The sequence below is a fragment of the Cupressus sempervirens genome, chromosome 6 (genome assembly GCF_028749045.1).
Source record: "Cupressus sempervirens isolate cs-2001-9-10 chromosome 6, ASM2874904v1, whole genome shotgun sequence".
NCBI lineage: Eukaryota > Viridiplantae > Streptophyta > Pinopsida > Cupressales > Cupressaceae > Cupressus > Cupressus sempervirens.
In genome coordinates this window covers 709,394,388-709,403,399 of record NC_143123.1, presented here as the reverse complement: position 1 = coordinate 709,403,399, position 9,012 = coordinate 709,394,388, and the positions used below count along the sequence as shown (strand labels likewise).

At 34.3% G+C, this 9,012-nt stretch overlaps 1 pseudogene; it reads right to left on the bottom strand.

Annotated features, from left to right (window-relative positions):
• The window catches only part of LOC149554251 (uncharacterized), a 170,764-nt pseudogene extending 163,496 nt beyond the window's left edge, over positions 1-7,268 (bottom strand).
• Between the last annotated feature and the right edge of the window lie 1,744 nt (positions 7,269-9,012).

Below are 9,012 nucleotides of genomic sequence, written 5' to 3'. Positions count from 1 at the left end.
ATCCTTGCCGTTTTGTCTCATAGTCCCTTTCTTGGGTCGTTTTAGTCCGTTACCATTTTCCCTTATTATAATCTAGTAATGATTACGAGTATATAACATTGATTATTATTATATAATAATGACCATTATTATACAATAATAATTTCTATTATATTATTTGGTCATCATTCTTTTAGAATTTCGTTGGCATTTCTTTAGGTTGTTTATATTTTTTATTATTTCATGTATTAATGAATATCATGCATATTTATGCATTTTCATCTTTGGTTGTATTTTTATTTTGTTTCCAGCCTTCTTATTCACCCTTCGGGTCACCCTCTTTTGTTTTATTTTTTCTTTCACTTTGGTTTTTAATAGTAGTTCTGTCTTTATTTCTGGTGGTTGTTTCCCCTCTTGTGGTTGGATGTATTTTTATCGTTTTTTGGGGTTCCCTTCCCTCCTTGTCCCTTTTGTTGAACCTCAAACTTGTCTTGATTGGGGTGCACCTACCCCCCCCCCCCCCTCCTTTCCCAACCTTTTTATCCTTGTTGGGTCTGCAATCTTTCTACTTTTTTCCTTCAGCTCTCTCATCCTGATGATGGATCACAGAGTGTGATCCGAAACGTTGATGCAAAAATTGTAACACAATCTACCCAGAAAACACAGCTAAGAATTCTAATGGATTGTGGAAAACTACTATCTACAATACTAAGCAATTTTTCCTAAGTTTTTGCACTTATAACACATGATTTTTCTTTTTTCTTCCTAAGATCTTCTTTCTCTCGACTTCCTTTCATTAGATCTTCCTCTATCTATAGGATTAGTATTTCTAGATATCCTACTATTTCTTCTATCATTATCATACTTAGATTTCCTACAATCAATTTTGTTATGATGCACACAATGACAATTATGACAATAAAACTCCTTAACATGATTAAATGATTTATTAATACAATCTCTTTTCATATGACCTATTTCATTATGTTGGTGTTTGAAAATGTTGGAGAGTTTTCAATTATCCCACTGAGAAAGGGACACATCTAACGGCAGCTAACTCCCATTTTCAACATGTCATTTCAGACAATAGGCCAACTATAAGGCTTGACCCTTCTTCTACTTCAAGCTCTGCTAAACCTAGGTGAGTAGACCTCAGATTCAACTAATACCATACCAGTGCAAAAAAAAATCCTTGAATCTATTAAGCAGATACAAGCCCTTATTTCTCCTAGTAACTCATGAAATGACACATATCTACAGTAGCTAAATGCAAATCTAGAATATTCACAAGTTGAGTGAGGGAATTCTATTTAGGTCCTTCAACATGAAATGAAAGAACGTTTGATTTATAATGTTGAATTCAACAAACCCTCAAATATGCAGCAGCAGGAACTAAGTGACCCTATAGCTGATCAATGCCTAGTCCATTGGGACAATTCATGGATCACAACATACATATGAATATTTGAGACATGTGTATCTTCAGATATAGATCTATCTATTTAACTTGTAAATAAACATCTATGTTTAGTTTAAATCTCATTCTTACCTAATATCCTCCTCAACAAATCTGCAACCCTATTGATTTCTATGAAGCATTTACACAATTCCTTGAATTATCAGCAACAATGAAACAACATACAGTCTTAAGGGACTACAACTACGACCTAAGCTCTTTGTTCAAAGATCATAAAATATTGAAACTCACTAAGAATGGAGACAAGATTCAACTAAAACTTAATGAAATTTGTTTCTCTTTGTATTATTTCCTTGCAATTATACATTCATATGCATGAGATGAAAGTATGAAAGACACCTAATAGATCTGGAACTATCTGTATAAAACTTCTTAATGTTGTTCATACAGGAGAGAAATATGTTGAAAGAAAATGGTCTAATAGTGAAACAACTAGAACCCTGCTATTATTACCCAGAGCAAACTGCCAACAACCACAAATGAGAAGAAGAATGAAAGATATAGGGAAGAAGAAATTTCTCGGATTGAATTTGAACATGACACTTTTCCACCTAGAAAACCTTCTCAGTAGGTTAAAACCATATTTCTTATCTTTTCCCTCTAATTGAGAATCAAATCCCATGATTCTAGCTCCCAAAGACATTAAATATCTCAAAACGTAATCATGAAAGGATGTAACTAATTATGGAATTAAAAGGAATTCACCATAAAAGTGAAAATCAGTTATAATGTGGCCTTCAAAATGCAATGTAACCTTTTATGCTTGTTTTCTCCACAATCAGGCTTTACCAAGCCTTCAAAATTGCCCTGTAATTGATTTAGATGCTCAATAATCAAATCTACCCTTTCCATTACCAATGCCCCTAATTTCACAAACTAACCTATAGCTCAAATTGGTAAATACATATGAAAAAATTGACTTTAGATTTGGAAAGCTCAGGTTCTCCCAATTCCAACTGTATATTGGAGTGCCCAATTTGGTTAAAAATTACTCTAGTTATGGCCATTTGAAAATCCGGCCTCTGCTCTGAACTACTTGGTCTGCACTACTTTGAAATAAATTTCAAGAATGTTGTAATTATCTAAAGTTCAACTTTAGAAAATACCCTTTTGCATTTTAAAATGCTACATGTGCAATCCATTTGAAAAATAATTTTTTACCCCTTAATATTTCCCCTACCCTTCAAATCTGTGGTCAAACTTCCTTTGACCAAATGCCATGTGGCACATTTTGATTGGATGCCTACTCAGTGCCACATGTCATCTTCTCGCTAACTCGCTATGTTAACTGTCTTGCACCTTTCTTATAGCGAGTTAACAAGAACCCTCAAATCTGCCACGTGGTGCAATCTGGTGCGCTCCTGACATTTTCTCGCCACATAATTACCCAGTCACTCTGTCACTGCCACTTGTCATTGAAAAATTCACTAATGGAACTACAATGGGACCCATGCCACTTTCTTCATTTTTTTGAATTTTTTGGCTAGTCGCTATGTCCTACCAAGAATTTCTCAGATTTTTCAGCTAGCACCATAGCGACTAGCCAAATTTTTAGCTTTTTCGGCACTTACAATTGGCTGACATCATTCTCTTATGCATGTGTATATGGGTGTTAAAATTTAATTACATTTCATGCTAACTGTCCTCCACCAGACGTCTCCCAGGTGTCCACAATAGCTAGCTAGCACTTCAAAAGATGTTTGTCTTAAGACACTATTCATAAAGTGTAAGGGAGTATTTAAATTGTTTAAAATTTCACTACATTTTAATGTGGGGCTAAGCTTTTACTGGTTTTTCCTTTCCTCATGGCACCTAACTCCCTTCCTGTTGCGTGAGTTGCTATTGTCCACATGGGCAGCTTCTTTTCAAGTTATTGGTCCTCGCCTCACATGGTCTCTTTTTGATTTGGCATGATCTACTATTTGCTTCAATATACAGTAGCTTCTCTATTGATGCCCCCTTTATGACTGCATATTCTCCCTTTAGAACTTTGTGTGGTTTCTTGTTGCAAGCTGCAGCTGAGTCTGCTCCTTATTTAAATGCATAGAATTCCACTTATAAGGCATGAGCTATTTTTTATTTGATATGCTCTGTTTACTGATGGTGCCTCCTTCTAATGGCATGACAATTTCCTTAGTTGCCTTCTAAATGCATGTGTTCTCTATCTTTGCAGGCTGCGTGGAATGACTTCTTTTTGTATGCCACATTTTTTTTTTGTTACACATGGATTGCTTCTCTATTTTCTTGAGTAGGGGTGTTCTTACCCTTTCACTATGCCATTGATTTTAAACTTCATGCCATATTGCAACTGTAAAAAACCTTGCCAATAGGCAAAGAACCTCTCTTTGTTAGAAGTTGGAGTCATCTTGAAAACATATGACATCAAGGGTCTATCAGGGTCACAATCCCTGATTGCGTTGGCAAAGAAATCATCTAGAGGCCCTTCATATTCCTTAAGCTCTTCTTTAATTCACTTCTCATCTCGAGATTCAAATACTCCATCATTTTATTTTGAAGAGGCTCCATATAGTGCATCATCAGCTTTACGAGTCTGATGGAATCAGTCGAACCCCATAGTGGGTCTGGCTAATTTTTTTTTGTTTTTGAACAACTAAATCCTCAAACTGGCCTACTAACCTTTTAATGTCCAATAGAATTGATTTTGATCATTAATTGATCATTAAAATCTCATTTTATCACTCTCTACCAACTGTCAACTTTGGGCCAGGAGGTTCGTTGACTACCTTTAAAAACTGACCTGAACAATTGACCAGGCTCTGAAACCTAACCCACTGATTCTTTTCTCCACATATTCTCACCCTGTCAAATCTTGTCTCATGAAAATTTCAGGGTCAAAAGATATTGATTGTCAAATTTTCCTTCTCAGATTTATCTGCAAGAAAACATGTTAGAAAACAACAAACTGGGTTCGGATTTGGCCTTGAAAACTAGGCAAATGAGCACATGGGGAAACAAAAATTGGGACACTAGTTCTTTTTCATGAGGATAGTATGAATATGCGATTTGGGCTCATGATGAATAATTGGGCACAAATTGCAGACATTCAAAGTAGGCTACTTGGATTTTGCAGATTGAAAACAATGTCAAATAATGATTTTTGCAAATGGAATTGACCTAGAAAAGTTCGCAAATAGATTCGTCATGACTTGCAAATTGAGACACAGAGTATTTTTAGTGGACATCATAGTGGTACAATCCATTTGATCTCACCAATCGCAAATCTCAAGTTAGAATGTCCCAAACAGGGGTCCCAACAAATCTACAAATGCTGACATCAGTAAAAAGATAAAATTTGCATTTGGAATTATGTTTGAAAACTGATCAAACAGATTTGTCATAAGCTGAAACTTGAAACATAACAATTTTTTGATGCCTACAATGCAATGCAATAGGAATTTCAGCATTTGGGTCAACTAGTCAAAATTTATTACAAGTCAAACAGGGCTTCCCAAAAATGGTAGAAAATGCAAAAGCATGAAAACAATAAACTACCGACTTTGAGGGATTCAAAACCTAGACAAACAGACTCAAAATGACTTGAAATCTGAAACATAGGTTTGTAGGTATAGACACTAGATACTCCCAAAGTGTTGAGTCATGACACATTTTTGGGTGCAAGATAATCAAGTTCAAACATAGCCTCCTGTCACTGTTTGACACTTAGGTGAAAATGCAAATTTGGAACTAGCTCAAAACAAGACTTCACCAAATGACTCAAAATGTCAATTTAACTTCATGGAATAGGTAGATGCACTAAATGGAAAGTGTTAGAAACATTAAAAACCTTAGGGGCCTCATAGGTACAGCCAAGTACATATGCAATTATGGGAATTCATAGGGCTTGGTTTGACTAAAAATTTGAAATGGGACTAAAAATGAAGCATGCAATTTTTCGTCCCAACAGTGGCTCTGTTTAGGGATTCATGCCCCCTGTGAGCATGACAAGATTCTAGATCTCTAGGAGAAGCAGAGCATTCCCAAAAATACCAAAAGCTCTCTCGAACAACTTTATTAAAAATAGGGAAATCTACAACTACTATATACAAGGGATGGCCCCAGGCCACCAAAAAGTTTTAGAACATTTTACCTCTATCATATACCTTATTTTCATTTATATTTCCTGAGGCAAACTAAAAATATTACTATCCTTTATCTCACCCAACATATCAATATTTTTAATCATTTCGCTAGGCAAAACAAAATTATCATCATCTTCATAATGCGTTTAGAAATTAGACATACTGTCTACACCTTGCTCACTATGAAAATATGAATCAGTGTGATCATAAAAACTGACATGAAATTGAAACCGATCATCACTAACTAACCCATGGATTCCTTCATCCGGAAACACAAAAATGTGGTATTCTACTTCATTCAACAAGTTGCATGGATTAGAATGCAACTCACCTTGTGCCTCTGTATATGAAAAGTATGGAAACTCTAATTTCTCCTCATTTGCAACATCAGTAGTATACCATACATCAGACTAAATATACACTGCATTTTCTTCATATTCCAACAAGTGATTAGATCCCAAATCATAAGAATTATCAGGAAATTGTGTTCCTAGAATGTATTGATCCATATCTAATTCTTTCTCAAATAGCTCATTGGGAAAAATCGTTTCATTACTATTTCTCTTATCACATGAGCTATCTAAACTTATCTCAGCCTTATGAAAATAGGAAAACATTGAATTGGTAATAACTCTTATCTCTCTATTTTCATTCTCAACATAGAAGTCATCATGTGTATTGATGCATGAATTACCATCACATACACCTCCCAAACTTGATAGAGCATATTCTAAAATAGTATCTTGTTCAGAATCAAATTTAGGGGAAATGACTTCACCACATGAATTTACATAATGTGGCAAAAAAAAAACATCCTTAGATTGGTTAGCATACCTTTCAAAATCATGAGCCAAAAAATCAGAAATCTCATCAACACTTAGTAGGATTTTGTCCCTAGTTTGTTCTCCTTGGCTTAGATCATTATCCGGATAGCTTGACAAATTTGTAATAGCATACTTGTAAGTAATACATTCTAAAAAATTAGAAATATGATCACCACATAATTCTTCTTCCTGAGACAACACCTCAACAACTGGCATCTCAACACAAATACATTCATCATTAGAAGAAATATTATCATTACTGCTACACTGTTCTTCTTTTGTATATTCATCATCATAAGAAGATGAACTGACACTATGCATATTATCAGATTTCTGATTTATATCCTCTGATTCATAAAACTGAGACTCTTCATTTTCTATATCATCTTGAACAAACTCATTACATTCACTAACATTAGACTCAATAGCCTTTAACTCACATTCAAATTCTATGATAATATCATGAAATTTAATAATCTTTTGGAATCTTGCCTCCTCTAGCCAATCAATTGAAGACGGTGTAAAAAATTCTAAGAGTAACATTGGCCATGAAGACTTCTCTAGCCTATAGGACTCATGAAGATTCATGACTGTGGATCTGAACTTAGTGTAAATTTGCAATCCATCAAGACCCTTAACATCACCAATTCTACTTCTTAATATGACAACTAGATTATCATGATCTTCTCTTTCTAATCTTGCAATCTCTGCATGAAGATTCATGACTGTGGATTTGAACTTAATGTAAATTTGCAATCCATCAAGACCCTTAACATCACCAATTCTGCTTCTTAATATGACAACCAGATTATCATGATCTTCTCTTTCTAATCTTGCAATCTCTGCATGAATATTTTCTAACTCATCATATCTAGACTCCGAATCCATTTCTTAAGATTTTAAACTTTCTATCTCTTTTTCTTAGTGCTAAAATCACTAGATGGAGGCAACCATTTATACCATTCAACTTTCATGAAAACAGAGACATGAAAACTAAAAATACCTTTATGTGTTCTGGTATAAAACCACTGATCTGCTGATTAGCGCAGATGTAAATATGGAAACATTCACACCATTGATCTAATCCTTCATATAGTCACCACCTCCTTGAAGAGGAAAATGAAATCACAATAGTGATTTGCCTTTTGAAATGAATTTCTTTAGTAGCTACAAGAAACCACATAAACTTTGTCAAGAATTTAAAACTTCCTTTCTAAGAATTTATCAAAAACTTTAGATCTGCCCATACAACTGAAAGTCCTTCAAAATTTTGCAATGAAATCAACTAGGAACAACTGACACAAACATTTGAGAGTCACCACTCACTCATGTGAGAAATAAAACATAATTTGTCACTTGACAAATCTGAACCAAACCTTCAATATAGGAAAAACTTGTAGAACACTATCATTTTGAAAAGAAAATATACTTTATAAATCATTTCTTGACTCTGAAACTTTCTCAACAACACTTTCAAAGACTGAATTGATTGAAGATAGACTTATAACAGTCATAGAACATAACTTTCATCTAGTTTCATAGCATACTGTTGTTCATGAATAAAGCTCAACTGGGGTGCATGATATTTGAGTAGGAGACTTGGAAAACACATCCAATAACCTATTGCTACAAATTTTTTATGCACTTCTTCTGCTATATTGAATCTCTTCTTTTCAAATTCTCAAGGTTTGTCTTAAATCTAATTCAATACAATTCCCCAGCAGATACTTGCTCTTCCTAGCAGTTTTCATACTCAACCATATTCTTTTCAAAATCCAAATTCAAGAATATGAAAACTCGTAAAACAAAATCTCCTATGTATAGTGTTGATCACCAAATGGAGAATACCTCTGAATGATATTATTTTCATGCAAGGAACATTGCATGAAAATAGAAATACCTAAACTGTGGTGGCTGCAAACAACTTTGATGTTGGAAACAACAACAGATTTAGATTTATTCTGCAATTTAGTGTCTCTTTGCAACCGAACACCACATAGTTTCTTCAACCATTGCTAAGAACCATAGATAAAATCTCTCAAAATACTTTCCAACTGCTATATTTTTCAATTATACCATGAATATCAAAATATACTAGTTTAGAGATTTGACTTAGAGTCGCCACTCACTTAGTGAGAAAGAATACATCAGCTTGCACAAAACTACAAGCCAATCCAAAATTTATAACAAGTATGTGAAAATATTGATCAGCAAGGTGGAATGCCAAATACTTAACAAGTTGAAGTAAACAATATAAGTCTATGCTCTAATAGCAACTTGGTAAAATGTCAAATGACTTTGACACAACAATTCCTTCAATTCAGTCAAATTAATACTGTCAATGAACAAGGATATTGGGGAACATGAAACTACAGCAAGGAAAAGGAACACATCTTGCTCTAGATTTGCTATATCCAATCTATTTCATGACAGAGATTTTGGTTCTTTCTATATGCAACTCCCTAGTAGAGTCACCATTTTGTTGGTGCCTCGGATGGGCAAAACCCAACTGAGAGTAGGACTAAAATGTTCAACAAATATACTAGAGATTCTTGTCCTTCTAACAATAAATTTCTTCACTATCATTCTCCAAAAGAGTAGCCATTTTGTTGGTGTTTGAAAATATTGGAGC